General features: G+C 49.9%; 1 protein-coding gene across 2 annotated transcripts in view; it reads left to right on the forward strand.

Annotated features, from left to right (window-relative positions):
* The first annotated feature begins 4,374 nt into the window (after window positions 1-4,374).
* The window catches only part of THSD4 (thrombospondin type 1 domain containing 4), a 556,231-nt gene continuing 534,384 nt past the window's right edge, over window positions 4,375-26,221 (forward strand). Inside the window, exon 1 of one of the 2 annotated variants that reach the window (XM_045073490.1) lies at window positions 4,375-4,511. The gene's annotated coding sequence lies outside the window, so the exon portion shown is untranslated. Of the gene's footprint in view, window positions 4,512-19,939; window positions 20,070-26,221 lie in introns of those variants that run through there. The other variant, XM_045073491.1, reaches the window with a different exon arrangement.

The following is a 26,221-nucleotide window of genomic DNA, read 5'->3' on the forward strand; positions in this document are numbered from 1 at the left end:
AACAACTTTATAAGCATTGTGATGGATCCTGGAACCTCCTGGAGCCTGAAATTAGGGGGTTGGATATGTGTCTATTTGCCTCCCACCTCCCAGTGTTAACAAAGGAGGGATAATACAAGGGTCTCCTTCCCTGCCGCGACACAACCCTCTGAAATGCCATTAGGATGAAAACACTCGTGTTTGTCAAAAGAGCGTAAAGCAGTGTTTTTCAAAGTGTAAGTTTTGGAATTCTAGCCCCAAGAAATGTTCTGCTGGTGAAAGGATTCGTGGTCGGTGCCTATTAGTAAAGCACAGAAGCTGTTTTACTCATACGTGGCCCGCACAAAGGTCTGCTTGTCTTGAGTTACCCTCCTGGAATCTGTTCACACTTCGCTCTTACTCCAGTTCCCCAAGCTCTGAAGTCCCAGGAAGTGGCTCTCAGCAGGAGGCTGTTCTGCCTCGAGCACTGGGGAGCCTGTCCCATGTGCCAGCGCTTTGCTGGAGGAATGGCTGACCACCCAGGGTGCGGCTGTAGGCAGGGGGCATTCTCAGTGGGGTGGGGCTGTGCGGGTCCTCTGTAGGGATGACCAGAGCGTCCCTCATCACAACTGAGACAGCCAATGGAGTGAAGGGGCACGATTAGTCATTAACTGAGAATCACACCAAGACCACACTTATAAGCTAGGACTGTCCTACCTATCGCAGAGCTGATACACGACTGAAGAGTCACGTTTTTTGTCTGTCATTTCAGGAGGTCAGGGTAGTAGTTACAGGGAATGGTTTCAGTTCAAAAGGAAAGGGGGCCTTTCTAACAGAGAGCTTCCAACAATAGTATGAGCTAGTTTATGTGGTAGTGAGCACCTTGTCATTGCAGATATGCAAGAGGGTCACTAACAACTCCTGTTCCAAGATGTTGTATGTGGAAGATACTGGCATGCCAGGAAGTCAGAAGTCGCTGGGGCTAGATACCCCCCCCTTTTTTTTTAAGATTTTATTTATTTATTTGACAGACAGAGATCACAAGTAGGCAGAGAGGTAGGCAGAGAGGCAGGCAGAGAGAGAGAGAGAGAGAGGAGGAAGCAGAGAGAGAGAGAGAGCCCAATGCGGGGCTCAATCCCAGGACCCTGAGATCATGACCTGAGCCGAAGGCAGAGGCTTTAACCCACTGAGCCACCCAGGCGCCCTAGATGACCCCTTCTAACCTGAGACGCCTACTCTCCTTTGCCCTCTGTCGGTAAGGGTTAGTAGCTTATCTCATAGGGAAGGACCAAATCCTGTCAGTCTGATTTACGCATACATACACACTCGGATAAAAGTAGAAATACAGTAGGACTGAAAGATGAGAAACTGCTCTTTTAGCATAATTAATATTCATCGGTGCCTATATATAATGTAAATATTTCTTTGTTTAAAATGAGATTGGATTTCACAGTATAGCCTTGACTTTAAATAAAGAGAACATTCGGGGTGCCTGGGTCGCTCAGTTAAGTGTTGGACTCTTGATTTAGGCTCAGGTCAAGATCAGGGTCCCGGGATGGAGCCCCACGTTGGGTTCAATGCTCAGTGCAGGCAGGGTCTGCTTGAGGATGCTCTCCTTCTGCCCCTCCCCCAACTCGAGTGTGCTCTCTCTACCTTTCTCAAATAAATAAATTAATTTTAAAATGTCCATAAGAGGGGCGCCTGGGTGGCTCAGTGGGTTAAGCCGCTGCCTTCGGCTCAGGTCATGATCTCAGGGTCCTGGGATCGAGTCCCGCATCTGGCTCTCTGCTCAGCAGGGAGCCTGCTTCCTTCTCTCTCTCTCTCTCTCTCTGCCTGCCTCTCAGTGTACTTGTAATTTCTCTCTGTCAAATAAATAAATAAAATCTTTAAAAAAAAAAAAAAAAAAAAAAAAAAAAAAAAAAAAAAAAAAAAGAAGTGGTTAGCAAGGCTCCAAAGATGGGAACTTGGGGAGAGATTTGTATAGAGTAAAGGCAGAAGCAAAGAAAGGAAATTATAAAAAAAAAAAAAAAAAAAAAAAAAAAAAAAAAAATGTCCATAAGAAATAAATAAAGAGAACATTTTGTGACAGGTAAGCAAAATACGGTCACTGCAATCTGACCACGTCTGACGTGGACCGGAACGGGTTCTGAAGCAGCAGCCTAGGTCAGCTGTCTCAAGTCTGGTCAACAAGAATGCATTTGGTTTTGCAAGATGTTGACGTTAAGGGAAGAGGAAGATACGAGGGAATTCCTTGTACTGTTCTTGCAATTTGTCTGTAAATCTAAAGCTTGTTTTTACAAAATCCATATCCTTGCTCTTATGGCCTGTTCATAACAGGCCCTGCCTGAAGAACTCCCCTGGTCCTTGATGGCTCAGCTCAGATAGAACATCCTAGATTTCTGCTCCCCTCCCTCAAGTCTTCAGCTACTGCTGTCTATCTCCCAATGACACCAACTGCTGGTATGATTTCTTGACTGTACAACACCTTTCCCACCCCATTCCAAGCTTCTTTTGGACTGGAACATTCCTTCATCTCATCTGTAGCCCTCAGTATACATCTTTTAAATGAGTTAATGAATCCATCCAATTTGAGCAAATTTGATCAGTTTTGTTTTCTTTGTTTAAATTGTGGTAAAATATGCAGAGCATAAAAATGACCCTTTCCACCATATTTAGGTGTACAATTCAGTGACACTAATACATTTCACTTTTACTAGTGGGGTGGTATGGTCCCAACCCATAGTTCCAGTACATTCCAATGTTGTATAAATGTTCTATCATTTTAAATGATTTTAAACTGGTCAGAATTTACTAGAGCTGTCAGATCCCCTTAATCTGGACCTATGGGACCTGTGACTCCCAGATTAATTTAATTCCAGGAAGTCGCTGGGGCTTTAAATAAAGAGAACACCAGGTGCCTCCAGTCAAAATGGGTTTGATCATGTGTGGAGTTATTTCCTCCCATTGGAACCAGTGTGGATCAGTCAGAACTGGCTCTGCCCAGGCTCCTGGCCGGTAGCAGGTGTTCAGAGTTGGTTGGTTCTCTTTCTCCAGTCTGATCTCTTGGGTTGCCACTTTCTCTTTGTTAATTTTTTTCCTGGGGCTCCCTGCCCCATTGCTCCCCTTTCTGCTGCCACACACCACACCCATCCCCACTGAGCCTGGCTTGGGGGCAGGGAGCTTGCCCTCTGCAGCCACCTTCAAGGTCCCACTGGGTACCTGCACTAGCAGAAGTTTTTAAAGGCAGGATCAACAAGCAGGCTGACTCGTTCCGAGGGAGACTGCCTATAGCTGGACAGCCTCTTCAAATGTTTGAGGTCATCCCACCCCTCCTGGGAGAGGGGGCACATTTTCACTACTTCCTACCTCACCAGCTGTCATCACCGGTTTGAATGTAAGGAATAGAGCACTGCGTTAGGAACCAAGAAGCGGAGCTCCAGCCCTCTGCCTGCCTTTAACCAGCTTACCCATGCTCTCACTGGGACAATACTGCCCAATTAGTAAGAGGAAGGGTTTGGATATACAGACCAAAGTTTGATGATGGTGATGGTGGTGGTGGTGGTGGTGGTGGTGGTTTGCCGCAGGCTTTTTCCTTCCCGCCAGGGTAACTTGCATAGGACAGGAAACAATGCTGAATCGCTGCGGACTGTGTTTCACGTCTACCTCATGCCCCTTGAGAACTTGAGTGCTCTGGTCCTTTTCCATTGCCTTTGGGAGCCCAGTGAGTCTTACCTTGTACTTGAGCGGGCGAGTGCGGGTGACCTCTGTGCCCTTTAGAGGAGGGCTCCTCCCTCCCCATCCTTCCAGTCCTGCCTTCTTGCCCTCTCTGGTACACAACGGTATTCTCCTTGCCCGCTGCCTGCTTCAGCCTCAGCCCCGTCCTGTTGCAGTCAGAATGACTGTTCCGAACACAAGGATGCGCCTGCCCCTCTTGGACCTCAGTCATTCAGGCGCTCCCACAACCCAGGATATGATGAACCCGTAATTCAAGGCCTTCGACTATCTGCCCCTCTTTTACCTTCTGGTCTCCGCCCTTTTTCCTCTCCCCTAGCGGGTCCTGGTCGATCCGCACCATGCTTCACTCCGCTCTCGCCACCTTCCTGTCTAGACCGCCCTCCTCTTTATGGGATGATGTCCGTTGTTCCAGTACCCAGGGCTCAGTCCCGCTCCTGTTTGCAAGGGGCCCCTTCGCGGGGGTCGCGGGGGTGGAGTGGGGGCCGGTTCTTCCCGAGGCGGCCGCCAGGGGGCGACAGGAGCGGCTCCAGATGACAGCGGGAGGCCGCGAGTGGGGGAGGGAGGAGGGACCGAAGGAGCGCGGATCCCGGTTCTCCCGATCGCAAACTCCGAGCCACAGCTTTCCGCGTGCACCCGAGCCTCTGGCCGCCCGCTCAGCCCGACGCCGAAGCGGGGCGCAGCGGGAGCCCGTGCAGGGCGGGCGCGGGGCGGCGGCGGCGGCGGCCGTCCATGCGGCGTGCTCCGGGCTGCCGGGCGCCAGGAAGCACGCGGGGGCGAGGCGAGGCGGCCGCCGGCCGATCCGGGACGCGGACCGCCAGGTGAGCAGAGCCGCCCGTGCCGCGCGCCCCGCGCCCCCTGCGCCCCGTCCGCGCTGACCCGACCCGGCCGGGCCGCTGCCCTCCTCTCGGGCCCGCTCTGGGACCGCAGGACTCGAAGGCGCGGGCGGTGGGGCGCAGTGGGTGTGTCCGGGGCGCCGCGGGGCTGCGCCCACGCCGGGCTTGGGGAGCCAGCGCGCGCTAGGTCCGTGCCGACGGCTGTGCCGCCTCTCCTCCCCTTCGCTTCCATTCCTTTCGCTTCGCTTCCCTTCCTTTCCTTCCTTGGGGATTTACTGGTCACGGCGCCAGCACTCACCCTAACACCCTCCACCTCTGAAACTCTAGGGACAGCCAACTTGGGCCATTCCGTAGTCGGGGCCCTGCGTTCCCTGGGCCGGGGCCGAGGGGGACCGGCGAGTGCACACCCAGCCGATGCGCCCCGACCGAGCCTCGCCTCTGTTCTGCCCCGGGCCGGAGAGCTGGTCGGTCTCGGTTGGCGCGCAAGGAGCCCCGGCCCGGGGCCTCGGCCACGCCGTTTTCTAGAAAGCCTCAAATCCTTGTGTGTGTCTGAGCTAAGCCGCTGCAGCCCAGCGCCTCTGGGAGCCGGAGTGGATGGGTTGTTTCCGCCAACTCCGGACACTTCCTCAAGTGCAGCCCAAGTACCTGCGGTCCTTGGCGCGCTTATAGAACTGGCTGTTTCAGAAATAGCTCCTGGGGCTGCAGAGATTTGGAAGTTCGTATTTTCTTTTTTTTTTCCTTTGAAATAACCATCAGCCCTAACTTGGGAAGGGGATTTCAGGGCGTTCTCAGGCCCACTTAGCGTCTGGAAATTGTGGGTCTGGTGTTTCCCAAGCAGTCCACACCCAGCCTCCCGCCCCCCACCCCACCCCACCCCCAGCCTCCCCTGCTGCTTATTAAATGTGCATGCTTGCGTCTCTTCAAGTCTCCTCTGTGCCCCCGTGGACCTGGGTAGCTGAAATGATTGTGGATGCCTGCTGGAATTTGGACTAGGAGACCTGGAGGGAGACCCGAGAGAGGTCCGAGGAGTCATCTTGTCTGACTTTCCTAGCAGCTGGAGGCACCAAGGCACAGTAACAGTCTAAAAATTTTTCAAAGATCACACAGCTCTTAAAACCTGCATTACCTGCGTCTGTCTTTGCTTCATTGATAAAGGGCTTAATAGATCTTCCTGGGTCTCAATATGCAAGGAAGCAAACATTTTAAATATGCAATTTAAATACGGTACTACTCAATTCCTACAGATTTTTGTTGGCATCATAGTTGAATTCCTTAGAAAACAAAATCCTAGTCCTGGAATTAATGCGAGGAAGCAGATGGGAGTCCTGGGACTTTCCTATAACCCTCTGCAGTGCTGGAGCAGGGATTTCCCAGAGGTCCTGGCCTGGGAAGTGGGTTCGGGTGATCAAGAATCCTGGAGGCCCTACAGAATGAGGCACCTGGCTGACCTCTCCAGAGGAGGGCTGGTCAGGTGAGGTCACCTGACCTCCCTGCCCCGCCCAACTCCCAGAGGGCACTCGGATTGGTTTTTATCTCCCTGTCACTATCTCCTACCCTGAAGAAATCTTTCTAACTGGCTGCTAGGGAAAAAATGAGTAAAATTAAATACAGTCCGGAGTTTGGGAGTAAGATCAGGGCTGGATGTTTTAACTGAGAGTTTTTTCGGGGTGGGGGGTTGTTTGTTTTGTTTTGTTGCCTGGAAATGCTTATTGTGATTGCAGCCAATTATTCTAAAGAGTGGTGGGGCACGAACCCCCCATCCCCTTCTCATCCGGCATTTCCCCGCATAGTACCCTTTGCCTCCTAATTGGCTGGCAGTCTGAGTGTTTGAGTGCCCTCAATGCCCCTATTCCGTCCCCCACGTTTATAGCGCGTTCATTACCAAGTTCCTTCCACATTCTTCTGTGATATCACAGGGGATCATTTTCCTGTCTCTCTCCTCTCTGCTCCCTCCATAAACCATGTCCACGTTACAGTAATAATCTCCCCTCTTGACTCCCAGCCACGAGTCACTTTTCTCATTTCAATCCATCTTCTTTCATGCTGACAGATTAATATTCCTAAAATTCTGATTTTGCCACATCATTCCTCTCAAGAAATCACAATGGCTCCCCAGGATTCACTTCTATTTAATTCTTGTCCAGCTGATTTTTTTGAGCATCTGCTGTCTTCCAGGGACTGGTATCATGTGCTAAGGCTTAAACTCAGAACAGGACAATATCCATGCCCTGGATCTGTTGACAGCCTAAGAGATGATAAATAGCCACCCAGGAGAGGAAAAGATGTTAAAAAAAAAAAAAAAAGTAACCACGAAACAATGAAGAACCTTGGGAATACCAATGAGGGAGAGTCTTTTCTTGCATGGGAGGAGCTAGGACAATTACAGCTGGGCTTTGCAGCATGAAGAGGAGTTCAAGGAGATGGGAAAGGCTGGAAGGAGAGAGGGCATAGCAGACAGAGGAAGAGATTGAGCAAAGACCTAGCGACATGAACGTGCTGGTGTAGACATGGTAGCCAAGGCCAAGGATTAGTCTTCATCTGGGCAGTGGGAACTATCTTAATTCACTGGAGAAGTCAGTTTCGAAGGGCTGGAGAGAGCTGATTCAAGAGCCGCCCACCTCTTCCCTGATGTCCCCGGTGTCTTTATGATGGGCTTGTGTGCACTCTAACGGCGGCTCAGAATTTCGGTTCTGCCAGAAAGTACACCCCAGCCTCTCTTGCACACACCTGTCTCAGTCTTCCCTGAACCCAGCTGAAGTCCTCCCCCGCCTCCTTTGCATTTACTACTTACACAGCCTGGACACGTCCAGGGCGGCCCGGCCTCATCTCCCAGGCCCCTGAAGTTTCTCCAGAGTGGCCCCTGGGCTTCTCCTTCCTGAGCCTTTCCAGGCTGCGTAGCCTGGTGCCAGCCCACGGCCAGCTCTTGCTGGCCTGACAGCATGGCTGTGTCGACGCTTCCTTCCCAGCTTCCTTCCTGTCTCTTCTCTTCCCTCCCTCCACCATCTCTCCTTTTCTGTGCGTGCAGAACTGTGATAGTTATCTACATCTGCTTAGATGCGAGGGGACCATATTACTGACTCTTGTCTGTAAAAACAGTGATGAGCCGTGTTAGGCCAGAAGTTGTAGTGTGACACGGGCAGGCGCCGGGAAGGGGGAGGCTCTCTGGCTGGAGGAGACTTCGTGGACTCTTGCCCTCTTTTGGACCCCCCACTTCCCTCCCCCTCTGAGGACCTGTGAGCTGACGCTGGGACCCCTTCCTCACTTCTGCGCCTGTGTTGCCCTTTTTTTCTCTCTCCAGGCCTTCAGAACTGACTTCTCTGGTTTCTGGAACCTCGCTGGCCCAATGAACTCATTCAGGTCACGTTTTGTGAGCACTGGGGTGTGCTCTGCCGGATGCCTTAATCCTCCCAGCAACCTGTGAGGGAGACGGTATAATCTGAATTTTACAAGGAAGAAAATTCCAGCTTACTTGCCTTAGGTCAACAGCTCAGGTTTTGAACCTCAGTCTTAGAACCCTTAGGCTCTCCGTCAGGTGCTCTTTCCACCGTCTCACTGTTCCCTGAAAGGGTTGTCTGTGGGACATCGGAATCCGAATTCACATTGGCTAGGAAGACACCAGATTCCAGGGTGGAGGCTGGCCTGGGAGTTGGCATTGTTTAAAGACTGCCTCAACTGATTGTTCTACACGCTTGGTGTGAGGACCACTGCCTTAGGCTGCCTTCACAGGGAGGTTCTGGTGACAGGTGGTGAGCTGATCAATCACTTTATCCTAGGTCACAGGGTGACCTAGGTGACCTTTTTAACAGAGGCCTTGACCTTGACTCTAAGGAGTGAGCAGTGGTGCATCATGGCCCCAGCCAGGCGGAGACAGAGAGCCCTGTTTCAGTCAAAGGGAATCTCTGTTCAGTCCTGTAAACATGCCCCATCCCCTCTCTGCAGAGGTACGCAAGCTCAGCCCCACCAGGCTCCTTGTGGATCTATTTCTTGGCCTGGGCAAGGCTCAGGGAGCAAGATCAGGTAGGTTGGTTTGAAAGCCCCAGGTTTTCTGAGGTTAAAAAATGAGCTGGGACCACCCCCTCCCCATAAGGCCAAACACGACATGCTAGCCCCTCACTTCCTTGGCCTGGTAAGTCTCACCTCCCTTGCCAGAGTGGGGTCTGGTCACCAACACATCCCCTTTATTCTATAAGCCCTTAAGTCACAGTTTCTGGTGCGTGTGACAGAGGGATGGCCAAAAGCCATCTGGAGTCTGGTATGGGGACCGGTGCGTAGGCCCGCTGAGCATTAGGGAAAGGCCAGCATGGAGTAGGAGCTCGGTGCCTGTTCTCACCCTGTTTTTCTCACCTTCTGTGTACCCAGTCAGGGTCTGACAGGCAGGCAGCTCTCAGTATGTGCGCTAAATATAATCTCAGCCCCCCAAGTCCAGGGGGTTTGTGTCTGAATAATTGTCCAAATATGGGAGATCAACACTTATACTGCATAATAATAGTAGCAGTAGTAGTAATAGTAGTAGTAGTAGTAATGAATTATCCATTCAATAGCCTCTCCCCACTCCACTCCCTTCCCCGGTTCCCTTGAGATCCCCCAAGGGAGAACCTCAGAAACAGACGAGCAGGGTGTTCTCTGTTGCTGGTTAGCTGTCCTGGGAGAGCGGCCACTTTCTGCTCATCTCCTCTCTTTCTACCTCACCTTCCCACGGAATGGACTGTGCCCATCTCTGTCCCCTCTGGTGAGCCCTACAGAAGCAGGTCCCTTCAGTGATGCTCCGCGGTATTCTCCCACGGCCCCTCTCCCCTTGGGCGTGGTCCAGAAGAGCCGGAGAGCCGGAGAGCCGGGCCCTCGATGCAGGAAGGTGACCCTGGGCAGCTCCGGGGCCCGGGCTGGGCAGCAGGCGGGTCCGCCCCACCCTCCCTGCCAGCTGGCGGGCTGCCTGAAGGCTGGCCAGGAGTGAGGACCCAAGTAATGAGTGATTAATGGGCACCCCATCTAATCTCCTGCCAGGGGAAATGAAGGGCCAGCCATGGGTTGGGGCGCGTCTTGACCTGCTCCAGGTGGGCTTGGAATGCACCCAGCTCAGGATGGGGATTAAGGCTTGAAAGACAGAGGAAATGAGATGTTAACCCTTTGGGCCGTGGCCCTCTGAGCCCCAGCAGGGAAATCACGAGGGAATTATCTACAGGCATCTGATGAAAGGGGAGCATGGCCTTTGATTTATGGCCTGGATGCAGCCATGTGACTACCAGGCGTTGAGGGGGCGGTCCGGGGCGACAAGCCACACCTCGGACTTAACCATTTTTCGTGGAGGCTCAATCAAGAGAGATTACTTTCTTTTGAACATGGATACACGGACAGCTGGGAGACGGCTCTACCTGATTCCTTCTTGGAAACCTTCCGATCCTATCAGCAAATTACAAATTGGTAGTTGCCGAACAGACTTTTCCTCCCAAAAGGCAGTGCCTCTGACCACGTGGCATTTTAAGGCAGGGAGGAGGGCATGTGGCTCTGGCTGGTCCACATCTCCAGTAGCAGGGTCCACCTTCTCCTGGATGGGGCGGCAGCGCAGGGATGCTGAGGTTCGGAGCCTCGGGGACCCAGCTTCCTGGGCTCTGACTCGGCCTCCGCCAAGCTGTGGCATCCTGGACAGTTTCCTTGTGTGCTGTAGTGTCCCGGTCTGTGAAAAGAGGGTGATAAGAGCACAGATCCGGGTAAGATGCGTGGGCGTGTAACGTGTTCACAGCAGCCTTAGACCCCTGGGAGTGCCATCGTGTTCCCCGGGCTTCTCGAGCTGAGCCCAGAGATCATGGCTTCTCTGGGAAAGGCATGAGAGCATCTCCTCCGGATCTCCAAAACTTGCTGTGGGGGAGCTGACGACGCTCTCTCTGATTGATCTCGCTTGTTTGACCCCTGACCCTCACGTGCCTTGAATTCTGGCCCCCCTCTACTCTCCCTCTGCTGCTGGCTCCTAGCCTCCGGCTGCCCTTTGGGTGACACTGCCCTGCCCCTCGCCCCCTGCCTCCATGCTTGGCATCCGGTCGCAGTGGATGGCCAGGGACGCCTGCCTCGTCCTCTTGCCGCATGCCCACTGCCGGCCAGCTCTGCCCGTGGCCCGCCGTGCTGTGACCTGACAGCCCCAAGCAAAAAGGCTGAGGGTAGAGAGGGCAGCTGCCTTGCAAGCCGTATTAGGAACAGTGGAGACAGGCTGATCCAGACGCAAGTCACAGCTCTGTCCCCTGTTCTGGTTTCTCTGAGCTCCCATTGCCTCATCCTTGATTGAGGCTAATAATAGTAGCACTTATCTAATGGTTGGGAGGAGGGTCACAGCCGGCAGTGGACAGGAGGCCCTTTGGACTTCAGGGGGTGGTGGGGCTTTACTGCTGGTTATAAGGCGAGCCTTCGGCATGGAGCAATGTCTTCAAGCTTTGAATATCTTTACATGGTGTGCACTGACATCCTGGCCTCTGGCTCTATTTAGTGTCTTCGTCAAAACAGGCAAGTACCCAGGGCCTGCTTGACTCTAGTGATGTTTCGGTCAAGGCGGAGGGTTTCATTTTGCTTGAAGTCCAAGGGATCTTCTGGCCTGCTCAGGAGAAGGAGCTGCTGTTTACAGAGCTCTGTATAAGGTTCTGGGACTTACCAGCATTAATTTATTGCATTCTTTCAATAATTCTTGTGAGCTAGACATTGTTATTCCTGTTCTACAGCCTAGAAAAGTGAGGCACAGAGAGGTTAAGGAACTTGAGTCTGCCCACACAGCAAGTAGATGGCAGAGTGACGTTTGACTTTCTAAGCATCTGATTCCAATGGGCCAGTTAGTGCCTCAATCTAATTGGAACCCACTGGAAAGTCGAATGGTAACTCCTTAAAAGTCTAATTATGACCCACTTATGATTCTTTAAAAGTTGAGATGTAATTCACTTACCATAAAATTAACATTTTATTTTATTATTTTTAAAAGAGTTTTAAATTTATTTATTTGACAGAGAGAGAGACAATGAGAGAGAGAACACAGCGAGGGGGGGCGGGAAGCAGGCTTCTCGTGGAGCAGGAAGCCCAATGAGGGGCTCAATCCCAGGACCCTGGGATTATGACCTGAGCTGAAGGCAGACGCTTAACAACCGAGCCACCCAGGCGTCCCTAAATTCACCATTTTAAAGTGTGCAATTCAGTAGTTTTTAGTTTATTCACGGAGTTGTGCAGTCATCACCCATTATGTAATCCCAGAATATTTTCATCACCTTCAAAAGTAACCCCGTGCCCATTAGAAGTCACTCCCCACCCTCTCTCCTCCCCAGCCCCTGGAAACCATTCATCTCCTCTCTCTCTCTCTGGCTTCTGGACATTTCAGATAAATGGAGCCCTAACAACATCTTCTTTCACTGAGATTAATGTCTTCATCCCTCCTGAAGTACGGATCAGTCCTTCATTCCTTTTTATCACCACATAACCCAGTCTTAAAGTAAAATATAAGGTGATTTTGCTTAGAGAGGGAATGGAGTATCGGCCTCCGAACAGACGCAGCACACGGGCTCGCATGTTTTCCTTTTGGCAGGTGGAGCGAGTGTGGAGTGTGGGCAGGTGCGGGCCTGGCTGGCTGGCTGCGCCCAGGACCAGCTGCTGTCCTCCAGATACCTTGCTGCGCTGCCCTTGGCTCATGCGGTCGGTGGAGTCTGTGGGAGACGTCCTGGCGAGGTGGCGTGGGTGCAGTGGACCTGTGCTTGGGAGAAGCCGGCCAGGGGTGGGGGGCGGCTTGAGAGTGACCTTTGCCTGAGTCTCTCTAGGGTGGGTGCTGCATGGGCATCTTAGCAGCTGCACAGTCAGCTGTGACACCTGGGACCCAGGTGGCCTGCAGTGGCAAACAAGGCCTGCTGATGGCGGCTCCGCTGATTTGCTGCTTAAGTTTCTCAGTATCGGACTTGATTTTTGGGGGGTTACAAAGACAAGGTGTATTTATTGTAGAAAACTTAGGAAATAACAGAAAAACACAAATGACCCATAATTCCCCAAACAGTGATGACTATTTTTTGTAATGTGTGCCTTTGTAGTCTCTTTCCGTGCGCGCGCACAGACACACACACGCAGAGTTTTATAACATTGGTATCATGCTGAACATATTGTTTGGTTCACTACTTTTTTCACTTCACAGTAAGTCATAAACCTTTTCCCTAGATACTAAATATTCAGTATTCTTCTGAAACACGATGTTCTTAATGGCTGCAGAGTATTTTTAGAAATGTTACTATTTGCTTAAATGACCCTCTCTTTGGCGACATGTTGATTATTTTCAGTGTTTCAACATTATTCACAAATAAAACTGCTTGTTCCGTGCATGTTTGGGATACTTCTATAAATGCATTAGTGCTCTTTGAGGGACATACTATACAAAGACTCCAAAGGTATTTGATACCTATGGGCCAACCGGCCTTCCAGAAACACTGTATAATTTATGATTCCACAAGAAAAATTTTTTTAACTTGAGTTTATATGTAACTTTACCAAAGCATCCCTCCCTTCCTCCTCTTTCTCTGTCACTTCTGTTTTCTCCTTGATTTGCCTGGAAGGACACGCACATCTGTCTTTTTTAGAGACTATGATTTTGTGTAAACATTTCTCTTAACCTAGTCAGGCTTCCCATTTTTAGGCATAAATGACGATTACCATCATTTTAGTTCACAGTCTGGTTTGTTCTCTAGTTTTTCCCTAATCAAAAAAATCGGGGCTACCAATGTCACTGTTCAGCCTGCTGGTACGGCGTGTCATGTCCTTGCCCTCCGTGTCTCATGTTCTGTTTGGGAATTCAGTTCCCATCCATGGAATGACCAAGTCCAAAGCCGGAGCCATGCTCACAGCGTTCCGCGCTGCTCAAGGGTGCTGCGGAGAAAATGCACCTGGGAGGTCAAGGTGGGGATGCTGAGAAACAAAAGGGGGGCCTGTTTTCTGTCTTCCCTTCCCTTTCCCTCTTGGGTTCTGTTCTGCGCTCATGCGGGCACCAGAGGAACTCAGCACCTCACTCCGGGCAAGAGGCGCGGTGAGGGGCGGACTCCCCGAGTTCCGCACAAGAAGTCATGTCAGCGTTCGTCCGGTGCTCACCTGGAAATGGAATGACAGCCGTGTGCCGTCTTTGGTGGCTGGCTGCTTCCTCTCCGCAGAGCGGGGGCAGAAGGTTTTGGCAGCTTCTGATGTCCTGTTCTTCTGCCCTGGGGGTCCTGTCTGGGCAGCACCATGCAGTCCCTTATTCCTGGTTCCAGTGCTTTCTGAGCCTCGAGGCGCCTCAGGTAACTTCAACCTGTGTTGTCAGCGGTGTGAATCCCAGTCCTGACTCTGCCACTTATAGCCCGTGTGGCTGGGGACAGCTTAACCTCCTTGAACATCCGCTTCCTTGTGTGTGAAATGGATCAGTAGTCACAGGTGTGACTGGTCAGAGTTAGAGGAGACAGTGTTCGTTCATCTCCACTGAAGTGAGGGGCTTCCAATGTGCCTTACTTACCATCTTAAAGATAAAGCAGACGGTCTCCCTGCCCTTGGCGGGGGTACTCACAGCCTTGGGGAGGGGGCAGGCGGAGAGGATGATGGGTGTGATAAACATTTTGCAGGAGGAAGGCTGGGGGCCAGCAGAGGGACATCAGATTCTGACTGGCGGGAGTTCAGAGACCCGAGGGGGTCCCTCGCCTTAACAGGGAAACCATGTGGGCGGAGGGGAAGGAAATAGAAGGCTCTTGGATTGATGGGAGGGCGGCTTTCTTGAAGACCTCCCAGGATTCAGATCTCTCCTAATTGACTTACTTTGTTCCCATAAAATAAACGTAAAGAGCAGAGCATGTGGCCATGCTCAATACATTTCTCAGAAAGTGTCGTTGTGCTCCGATGTTGCTTTCCCCGTGGGGGGTCAGCGTTATCTCTACTGTGGCTCCGTGGACTCATTCATAAGTTGCTGAGGATCCCGTGATGGCTCTTTAGCTCCCTGAAGAGCTGGTGGTGGTGGTGGTTCCTCGTTATCTTGTTGTGTTTTTAATCTGGCAGCACCGTTTGACAGAGGGCCTCGATCAGGGTCCGGCACACTTTTTTCATAAAGGGCCAGGGAGTTAGTGTTTCTGCTTTGCAGGCTGGAGGGGCTTTGTGGCAAGAAATCACCTCTGCCTTTGGAGCAGGAGAGGACGATAGACAGGACTTAAAGATGTGGACCAGCCTGTGTTCTAGGGAAACCTTCTTGTTGTTTTGTTTTGCGGATGCTGCAGTTTGAATTTCATGATTTTTATGTCCTTAAGTAGTATCTTTCTGATTTTCTCTATTTTTTTCTAGTTCAGAACAGGCAGCGGGTCAGGTTTGGCTCCCTGGGCAGGGGTTTGTTGACCCCTCGCCTAGATGATTATTATGCCTGAGAATTGTTTTCAATTATAACAAGAGTGAATGTTAAAATCTCCCAGTAGTTAACAAAAGCACTCGCCCAAGTTTGAGTGCTTGTAAGAGGATGTAACTTAATTCACGAGTTCTCTCAAACGATGGTGGGCATTTATCATCTTGGCTGATGCCAAGGTGGGCAACGACTTCGCCATGGCCTGTAATTCTTTAAGCAGTTATTCTTGTGAGTTAAAAATATTTAATCATATTATTTCAAAAATTTGGGCATCCAATGACTTTATTCACGTTGTTATGTCATTCCATCCCCTGCTTCCAGTTGTAGCCCATGAAATTGTTTATTATCCTATCCTGTTGCAGAGTCTGGCAATTCTGCCTGTCCCTCAACAGCGTGATGACCTGTGGTAGGGGCCTTGGAACTTGACTTTGGCTGGAATTTTTACTGCAGAGTCCAGGGGAAGGCATGGGAGGAGGACCCAGGCGTATGTCTGGCACATGGTGAACATGGACTAAACTTTTGTTCCCTCGCTTCCCTTTCTTTTCCTCCCCACCCAAAAGCTCTGTGTATTTGGTCAGCCCCCAAACCTGCTGAGCCTCTTTGAAACTGTGGCTTTGCTTCTTTCCACATGCAGTAAAGTCACTAACCTTTTTAAATGGAAATGAAAACAAAGGCTGTTAGAAAGCAGTTTCCCCTCCCGGGTCACCAGCTTTCCTTTGCAGAAGAATAAGCAGTGCTGGGCTGAGACCACCAGCCGGCCAGCCGGGGCCAGACCAGAGAGACCCTGGGTCTGGGAAAGGCGCCTCCAGCTGGGTGCAGACTCAGCTCTCCAGCCAGGAGGGGGGGACGCCTGGCCTGCTGGCTGCTCCGAGTTCTGCAGCTCCTGGGTGTATCTTGGTTTCAGGGATTCCAATGGTAGGAAAGCCAGGATCCTCTCCAGATGGAAGACCACCAGCCCCGAAGGTGACCGTGATGCTATAGCTCTTGGCTTGCGAGTATGCTTTTGCTGTATGTGTTGGACGGAAGACCTGTCTTGAGTAGACGTATGTTTGTGTTGTTTCGAGGATAATGGTGCATACCCACGTGTGCTTTCTGGCCTGGGGTCTGGTGGGATGTGAAAGAAGGCAGCCACTATCCTTTGGCTGGTGAGACTTTTCGTTATTGCTTTGGCTGGGGGGCTGACTTCTTCCTGTGCCTTAGGAGCTCTTTGGTTTACAGACAAGTGATCTTGGAGCCAGGGGCCTGGGTGTTGAGCCCTGACTTTGCACGAACTTGCCAGATGACCTCCAGCCATACATTCTCCATCTCATTCTTCATTCCTAAGTGCATGGTGACAACCTAGACCATTTCTGAGGGCTTTTTTCTCAGTTGAGCTATATGGGGAGCCTGGACTTTCGTTCCCATCCAGCATCAATAAGACATCCATCCCTCTCCCCAGTGGGGTGTTCAGACATGGCCTCGTGGAGAGTCAGGACTCAACACCACCTGGTAACGAGGCTATTCGTTCCCCTTTACCTCCCACCAGTGGTGCCAGTGGAGGCCATATAAGGTACAATAGTAAGGCATTCCTACCCCTTCCAGCCAGGGAAGGGTGAGTGGGACATGCTGGAGAGCTGAACTCCCATCCCTGCTCAGCAGTTATGATGGGTTCCCCTTCCCCTGCCAACGTCAGTGGAGGCCAAGTGGCAAATCTGGGCTTCCATCTCCCCTGGCCAAAATGATATGGGGTCCTCCTTCCCCTGCAGGAGCAGGCTCAAAGGCAGCCAGCTATAATGGGAGGTTTAAGTAAGATCTAGAGCCTCATAACATGATACCTAAAACATCTAGGTTTTGATTGAACATTACTCATCACACCGAGAACCAGGAAGATCTCCAACTGAATGAAAAAGGACAATCAAGGCCAACACCAAGATGATGGAGATGTGGGAATTATCTGGCAAACTTTAGAGCAGGCTTCATAGAATGATTCAGGGAGCAATGAACATGCTTGAGACAAAGGAGGAAAAAAAAAGGAAGTCTCAGAAGAGAAATAGCGGACATGAAGAAGAATCAAATGACAGCTTTCGAGGTGAAAAATAAAATAACTGAAATAAAATCTCATGGGGATGGACTTAACCACAGAACGGAGATGACAGAGGAAAAAAAAAAATCACTGAATTTGAAGATGTAACAATAAAAATGACCGGATCTGAGCCACAGAGAGAAAACAGACAGGGGAAGGGGGGAAAAGGACAGATCCTCAGGGAGCTGTAGGACTATAATAATGTCTCTGAAATCCTAAGGCAGAAGAAAGAAGGTGGGACTGAAAAATACTCAGTGCACTAAAACTTCCTGGGGTTAGGCTAAGGTACAGACCCGTAGAAATCAGGAAACTTTAGTGACTCTCCAACAAGTTAAACCCAAAGAAATCCATACCATGGTACATTGTAGTCAGACTTCTTAAAATAATTTTGCAGAAGAAAAATGAAGTAGGAGGAATTTGTCTACCAGGTTTCAAGACTTCAGTAGCTACACAGATCCAGACCGTGTCATGTTGGCAGTGGGACAATCGCATAGGTGAGTGGCACAGAGTAGAGAACCCAGAAACATGCCCATCTGATGGTTGAAAAAGGTTCACAGGGAAATCAGAGACACACTGTAAGGACCTCAGTGAGGAGCCGGTTGATCCTGGTAGAAGATGGAGTGGAGAGGAAAGAGCCCTGAGACAATGATCAGAGAGGTCCAGAGTCCTTTCCATGCATGCACAGCTCATTCATAGAGGCTGAGTTACGGTTGATCTTTTTCTTGTCCTGGTTTGGGTCACAGGGAGCATCAACAAAGCAGACACAAGAGACAGGAAGAGTACAGATTTGCATGGCCACTGACACTAGAGAAAAAGGCTATGGTAACGGTTTCTTTCTTCTACAGCCAGTGCCTTTGTATTGTCCCCCTTGACCTCTGTGTGACCTCTGACTCCAATGACTTGCTTCTCTTGGTTTCCTTAAGTATATTTCCTAATTCATGACATGGCTGTCTGTTTCACATTATCGTAATCTTTTGATCACAGCACCTGATTTCAGCTTTGCCTAATACCGGCCCATCACAGAATTGTGTAAAGGAAGTAAGAGTCATTTGCTAAGCTTCTGCTTCTTTCTGTGAAGACATATGGAACCTCTCGGCATCCACGACACAGCAGTGATTGCTACAAATCATTGACTAGATTTCTATCACTTAAAAAAATAATGACATAATTCAGATGTCAATGCAGAAGAAGCCCCAAGAGCCAAGCAAAAAAAAAAAAAGGCAACTCCTTTCCCCTCGATATTCAGAAGCACTGAGGGCAGAGCGTGTGACTGGCTGATTGGTGGTGACCGAGCAGTACGAAGCCGGGATGTGTTCTGGCTAGGCAAATGCGTGTGGGTCCTGAGGACATCTCCAGGACTCAAGGCCAAAGCGGCCCTGCCGTGAGCAGTGCGGAACACAGCCTCACACAGTGGCTCCCCGCTGCTGAGGCCTATGCTGCAGTCTGAGGGTTGTGCACTAGGTCAGTGTGAACACGGGAGCTTCCTGGAAATGTGTATTTGAGGGAGTGCATTCAGGAGTCGGGAGAGACTGCTTTCCAGTGGCCGGGATTCGAATCCTGCCGCTCACTCACTAGCTCTGGGACTGCGGACATAGTGCCTCACTGCTCACAGCCTCAGCTTCCCTTCTTGTATAATGGGGAGGTCGAGGGCACCTACCTTCTAGGGTTGTCTTGAGAACATATATAAACGTGCCTAATTTTATAGAGAATTTTTTTCCTGGAAAAATACCACATGCACTATGTTCCTCCCAGCGCTGAAGTCTCACCTGGACCTATTTTGTAGACGAATGAGGTAATTGCCCTCTAGGAATCTGTTCTTTTAGAGTTAGTGCATCTGGTCCACTCTCCTTCCCCGACAGGAAAAAGGAGCCAAGGCTCAGCCTGAGCCAAAGCTGCCATTAGTCCCATGGCCACCTGTCTCTGACCAAGCTGGTTTTTGGAATGAGCTGGATGATCATCTGGGAGAGGTCCTGGGCAGCCGGTCTGTGGTTCTCAGGCAGAGCTCAGCTGTGGGAGTCTGATCTTGTTTCCTTTGATAACTACAATGCGGGGATTACAAACTGCTCTTGGCAAAGGGTGCTGGGGAGAGATGGAGTCCTGAGTGGGGAGGAGGGCTGGGTCTGTTTCTGGGTGTTTTTGATCCCTAGGTAGGGGTGGCCAGCAGCCCTTCACAGCTGTTTATTTGCATATTGGAGGCTTCGGGAGGGGGCTGGAGACTGTCATCAATAATGTTAATTTCAGAAAGCCTTAACAATTACCATGGAAGCAAAGTGGCTGTTCAGGGCCTGGGCTGGGCAACAGTAGCTTGGAAACACAGTGTGATCACTTGGAGAGAAAGCCCTCCAAGTGAGACTGAATGTAAATTCTTTCTGTCATCACAGAGCACCTACTGTGCCCCAGGTGCTGTTCTAGTCTTCAGAAAGTAAAAAACAAGCCTTTTAGAAGAGCCTGTGCTCTTCCGTAGTTCTGTGTTAGAAGGGTGAAAGACAAATGCAAGTCACAGTGATACACTGTGACAATTGCTAGACTGGAGTTCTGCTGGAGACTTACTGGGAAGTAAAGACATTTAACCACGTTTATCAAGTGCTGTAATCAAATGACTACGTAATATTTGGGGAAAAGAAAAGATCTTCTGCCTGTGATCCATAGTATTGTGTCATTCGAAATTGAAAAAGCAACTTTGTACAGAAGCAGGAACAAATGGCTCATTTATTTTAAATCTCTTGCCTTCCCGATTTTTCTGACCTTGAATATTCTCCTTAGTTACCTGGGAAACGTTTTTTTAGGACTGAAAACAAATGTAAACCACACCAGTGTTAATGACCATGAAAATGATGCAATTTGTATTGAAATCCCTAACTAATCTGTGCTGATTACCAATTCCTCCAGGTAAGAAAGGAGGGGTAGGTGTTTTAGTAATTGAGTAACCAAGCCTGCTGTAAATGTGTTTGCTTGAAAGTATCCAGGGAGTTTCAATGGCTCTTCAAACATTTTTTCCTAAATTGGATTCTGTGGGTTTGCAGGTTGGTCCGGGTCAGCCAGCAGTTTGCAGAATGGAGTCTCGGGAAGAAATGAATTATGTGGCTGAGTTTGCCTAGGACAGAGAAGAAAGGACAAGCCCTGCAAGGGGGTAGGACGCAAGAGCGAGCACAGAGGATGGGGAGGGAATGTTCTCGTGGCTGGCTTCGCCCCGCTGGAAGAGGCTGGAAATGGGACCTGGCTGGGAGGTTCCTGGGACCCTGGCCTGAATACCCAGTTGCCCCGGGCGAGATTCTGTGCAAGGGCTGTGGGGCTGTGGGGCAGGATGACAGCCACCAGAGGGCTTGGGAGGGGCGCGCCCTCCGTGGAGGCAGCACAGGTCTGTTGGGGAGGGGGAGCGGTCACCGTCTTCCTTCTGGTTCTAGGGCAGCCATTTGTTGACTGAGTATCCACAAGGGCAGAGAGAAATCAGTCCTGGGCCCTGTTGTCTAAGAAGTGAAAGTCACATGTCTCTGTTCTGATCTTTTAAGCCAGTCCTGCCTGGATGAGGGTTAGAAGGCGGTGTCAAATGATGATCTAGTGCATAAAATCTGGCCTCAGGCTGCCTGGATTTGAATCCTAACTCCCCTACCTACTAGCTGGCTGGCTCGAAAAAGTGACTTAACTTCCCTGTACCTCCATTTCCCTATGGTACTCCTTTCATAAGGTGGTTGTGAGGATAAAATGAGCTAAGGTATATCACGCATGGAGAATGACATTTGGCACATGGTAGCCATTGAGTAGATGTTTGCTAGCATCCTCAGCCTCATGATTATTATAATCTGAAACAATAGATTATTAAGTGGCTCATCTTGGTTTGCTTTGCTCTAAACGAAGCTCATGGCACAGTAAATATTCATATCTTACAGTGTTTCATTTGCCAGCAAATTGGGGAGGCACACCTAGTCCCTGAGGGGAGCATCCATCCAACCAACCATCCATCCATCCATCCAACTAACCTTCCATCCATCCAACCATCCGTCCATCCATCCCTCCCTCCCTCTATTTATCCATTCATCCATCCATCCAACCAACCATCCATCCATCCAACCAACCATCCATCTATCCATTTACTAAATGTCTAGCTGAGCATGAATCTCTGCTGGGTGGGAGGCAGCAAGTCTAATAGAATGAAAAAAGGACCAGCTCTGGTGTTGGTGATCTGTGCTCAAGTCCCAGGCCTACCCACCACCTACCCTGTCGCCTCAGGTTTACTGTGAGGATTAAATCGCATGATTCATGTCCCATATCAGATGCTTAGTAAAAGCTGGTTCCTGACTCCTCTCCCCCTTGACTGATAATGGAAGACAGTCGTGGATTGGACAACGATGTTGGGAGCCTACATCCTGGTCCTTTCATCCATAGACAACTAGAATGTCAGGAGGCATGAAAACGGCTGGCCGCGGTCTGTGAGAAGAAAGTTGGCAGGAATGATGGCGGAGATGAACAAGGTGTTGGTAATGACAGGATAGGGCTGAACATAGGCCCAATCCTGAGGCTCTCATTCTGTCAGGACCTTCAAGGGGTGGCTTTCACAAAGGAAAGGGCAGCTTCTGAGACTTGCCCCCACTGCTTATTGAGTGTCTGAAACTGCCTCCTGGAATCCCTGGTCCTCATTCTTGGGGTGAGTCCCTTCCCCTGCCACAGGGAGTGGGGGTTTTGTTTGTGCGATTGGTTACTTTCCATCAAGGGAGTTCTAGAGGGAGAAGCGCAAGTGTGGGGGGAAGGCAAGGAAGTGGAACTTGACCCTGGATTTGGGGGGTGGCCTCGGAGTGGGTTTCTCAGAACCCAGACACGAGAGGCTGAGAAGACCCTTCTCTTCGAAGGTATGTGGAAATCGGGTGGGTTTTTCCAGGAGTTCTGGTCAGGCCATGAAGAGAACGGGAAGGAAAGATCCTCAGAGGTGGGCCTCTGGGGTAGAGGCAGCAAAACAGTGCCATTATCCAGGGCACGATGGCCTCTTCTGGGATCCGGAAGCATTTTCTGCCCCAGGTTAGACCTGTTGTAGCTCTTTTGGTCTCCACCATACTAAGCCTTGGAATCCCCTGACACTTCCTCCTGGTGTGTGGGGACTGTGACTTTAGCCTGACCTGAATCAGGCAACTCTTCTGCCTTCTTGCAGTATTTTTATGGAAAGGAGATAGGGTCTGGCCTTCATCGCCCAGGGAGTGTATGTTGGAACTTGATTGTTGGGTTTTTTGATCACTGTCAAGAAAAGTTATAAATCAACAGAAGCAAACCTCAAAAAGCAGAATCGGCTCCACAGAGAGCATGTTTCCTCAGCTCGCTAGCTTGGCACAGTGTTGCCAGATGAATTTTCGGGAAACTTCCCTCATCAAACCTCCCTGGTCCAGAACCTACAATGGCTCTTTTCGGCCAACTCATCAAAATTCTCCTGGTGTGGCTTTTCGGGGGCTTGGATAATGTGGCTTCACCTCATCTTCATGATTTTATCCTGCCTGATCAGTTAGAACCCTGCCATGACTTCTGGTCTTCCTGAGCAAGGGCATTTAAACCATTCCGTGATCTGTAGCGAGGCGCGGTTACCCTCCCCGTGTGCGATGGACACCGTGAGCTTCTCTGCTCTCTCACTTTTCTCTTTCAGGTGCACAGATTATGGGGCACCTGGGGGGCTCAGTTGGTTAAGCCTCACCTCTTGATTTTGGTTTGGGTCATGACCTCAGGGTTGTGAGATCGAGCCCTGTGTTGGGCTTCCCACTTAGCGGGGAGTGTGCTAGACAATCTCTCTCTCTGCCCCTCCCTCCCCTAAAATAAAGAAGTAAATTAAAAAAAAAAAAAAAAAGGGTAGGTTATGGCCCACAAAATTGATTCCATGACAGACTAAGGGGTTGTGACCCGCAGTTTGAAAAGTAGGACTGATTTAACACCACAGTAATCATGGAAGGACAAGTGAACCCAGGAAACAGAGCAGCTCCCAGCTCTGCTGGACAAGCTCATCAGCCATACCATGAGATAAAAGTAGCGGGGCACCTGGGTGGCTCAGTGGGTTAAAGCCTCTGCCTTCAGCTCAGGTGGTGATCCCAGGCTCCTGGGATCGAGACCCGCATGGGGCTCTCTGCTCTGCGGGGAGCCTGCTTCCTCCTCTCTTTCTACCTGCCTCTCGCTGACTTGTGATCTCTGTCTGTCAAATAAATTAATTAAATAAATGTTAAAAAAAAAAAAAGTAGTGAATCAAGTCCGATTAAGAAGTTATTTAAAAATCATTCTAGGTTAGTGGCCTCCAGACGGTTTTGATTGCACCCTCCATTGGTAAAAAATGTTTACACGTGTTAAGTCCTGGGTACTGTTTGGTTATTATCCTTTTTTAACTAATGTATGATATGACCACATAAAACATACATCCCAAATATACATTTTAAAAGGATGAGATTGGGACACCTGGGTGACTCAGTCAGTTAGGCATCTGGCTCTCCATTTTGGCTCTGGTCCTGATCTCAGGGTCACGAGATCGGGCCACACATTGGGCTTTGTGCTGGGTGTGGAGTCTGCTTGGGATTCTCTCTCTGCCCCACTCCCCGCCATATGTTCTCTCTTCTCTCTTAGAATAAAATAAAAGGAGGGGTGCCTGGGTGGCTCATCGGGTTAAAGCCTCTGCCTTCAGCTCAGGTCATGATCCCAGTGGGATCGAACCCCACGTTGGGCTCTCTGCTCAGCAGGGAGCCTGCTTCCCTCCCCCCACCCTGCCTGCCTCTCTGCCTACTTGTGATCTCTGTCTGTCAAATAAATAAATAAAATCTTTAAAAAAAAGAATAAAAGGATAAGATAAAGATGAAAGAAATCCCATTTTAAGATGACACGCTAATCATGATGGCTTCATTCTATTGTCAGCAAATGTCTGAAGGCAAAATACACAGAGAGGACAGGGTTTACAGTTCTTAGCAGTGACTATAAATCTATTTTCAAATTGTTTTGATAATTTAAGCTGTTTTTCTGGCTGACTTGTCAGATTTGGAAGCCATTTCTTTGCAACACATCTTCTTTCCTCAGCATCACCCTTCCTTTCCTGACAAACCCAGAAAAGCTCCGTTGGCACCTGGTTTTGCTACTTCCATCCACTGGAAGTCTGGAGGATGTCATCATTGGCACTTCCCTTTCCCTCATGCCCTTGGCGGTTCATTTACCACATGCTGGGGATTTTAGCTCTCCATAGGGGGTCGGGTCCTCTCACGTTCGCCTTCCACTGCCATGTTGTACCACACGGCTTCCCTCTTCCTCCCTGGTCCTCCCACGCCTGTCCACGCAGGGCTTCCTCCCCCTGCGGTGTCCCCTCCGCACCTGGCTGACACCTGCCTACCCACCAAGCCCCAGCATAAACGTCACTTCCTCATTCGGACCCTTCCCTGACCAGTGCCCGGTATCCTTTCTGAGGCACCTTAGACTTCTTTCCAGGTGCTTAGCACAACTGTAATGTTCCTTCAGTTTCCGTGGTTAAAGTATGTAGTTAAAGTATGTAGTCCTCCGGCATCTGGACTCCGTTCCTTGAGGACAGAGACCATGGCTGCGGTGTCGCGCGCGCGCGTGCGTGTGTGTGTGTGTGTGTGTGTCCAGCACCCAGTTCGTGCAGTCTTAATATTTAATACTCACAACAACACTATGGTAGTTCGAAAAGGATCCCCACTTTACAGATGAGGACACTGAGAGACAAGAGTGGTAATGCCGAAGGTCAGCTGGTTCATGAACGAGGATGTTGGCCTCAAACCTGGGTTGTGCTGGTTATGGTGTATCGAGCTTGATTTGTGCCTAGGGTCTCTGGATAATACTGTTTACCCCGTGCTGTTCTAGATAACACTATCCTTTCCTCAGACAATTCCATGTCCTTAAATCTTATCTACCGAAGCTAGATTATAAAGCCAGAACTACACTCGCTCATCCTTTCCTTGAATCTCATAATAAGTAAATAATTGTTGATTAGTTGATTATTACTAGCAGCTCGGCAAAGATTTTGTCCTCCTCCCGAGTCAAATCCTGTCTTCGCACATACCCACTCCTCAGCCAAGAGCACGACCCTGCTTTGGATTCAGAGGAGTTTCAACTGTTCTAGTTTACACTTGTTGGCCTTCTTCCTGGTGGATCTCAGCTGACTTCTGGCTGAGACCCAAGAATTTGAGGGTCTTCAATGCCATGAGTAATTTCATGAGTTGCTGATGGCTAATTAGGGGTGATTACAGTTAAGAGGCTTTCCTTTCTTAACAGACCCAGATAGGGCTGGTGGTAACTTTTAAAATCTTGATTATCTTTCCCTGGAAATGGAATGTTCTGATTCTCATGGCTGTCTTTTCTTAAGTCCTTATAATTTATCTCCCCCTCCCTACCCTATCCTTTTCTAGGAGGAAGGAAATTTCAAGTCCTGGGAAGAATGTGGAAACCAGTGATTTTGGAAAACTGGCTTTGTTGGAGAGGACCCCTTGAAACCTTGCTTCTTCTATTTGCCTTTTCCTGAAAGGAGATGCAAGAAGAGGGGAGGCTGGGCCATGAGTTTTCTTCCCAGGTTCTACTACATTCCAGCCAAGCCTCCCATCCCATGCTTTCTGATGCTGTTTATAATTTACCTTTGACACTGTTGGCTCATTTGACGGTGTTCAGTCTGTTTAGTAAGGGCTTCTGAGTAAAGGGGTTCTACTGTCTTAGTTTTTTTTTTTTTTTAAAGATTTATTTATTTATTTGACAGAGAAAGAGATCACAAGTAGGCAGAGGGAGAGAGAGAGGAGGAAGCAGGCTCCCTGCTGAGCAGAGAGCCTGATGCGGGACTCGATCCCAGGACCCTGAGATCATGACCTGAGCCGAAGACAGAGGCTTTAACCACCGAGCCACCCAGGTGCCCCTACCGTCGTGTTTTTAATGTGATCACACAGTTGTAGAGTCGCCTGACCTCTTTGTGCATTGATGTCGGCAGAGCGACTTGAGGATGTATGCCGCTTGGTGCCAGGCGCTGGGCTGAGCATAGCCCGTGTGTCCACTCCCTGATTCCCCACCACCGGTGGCAGCTCTCAGGCTGCATTTTTAAAACAGCATCACAGATATAATTCACATTGCGTACCCTTCACTGATTTGACGCCTACGATTAAGTGATTGCTAATACCTTGACAGGATTGTGCGGCCGTCACCACAGTGTAATTGGAGAACATTTTTGTCACCCCAGGAGGACACCTTGTACCTCCTGTGAGCCCCTCCCCACCTTCCTGACCTTGGCAACCACTAATGTATCTTCTGTCTCTGTAGGTTTGTTTATTCCGAACATTTCCT

Source organism: Mustela putorius, unplaced genomic scaffold, assembly GCF_011764305.1.
Source record: "Mustela putorius furo isolate JIRA1106 unplaced genomic scaffold, ASM1176430v1.1 tig00537243_pilon_pilon_pilon, whole genome shotgun sequence".
NCBI classification, from domain to species: Eukaryota; Metazoa; Chordata; class Mammalia; order Carnivora; family Mustelidae; genus Mustela; species Mustela putorius.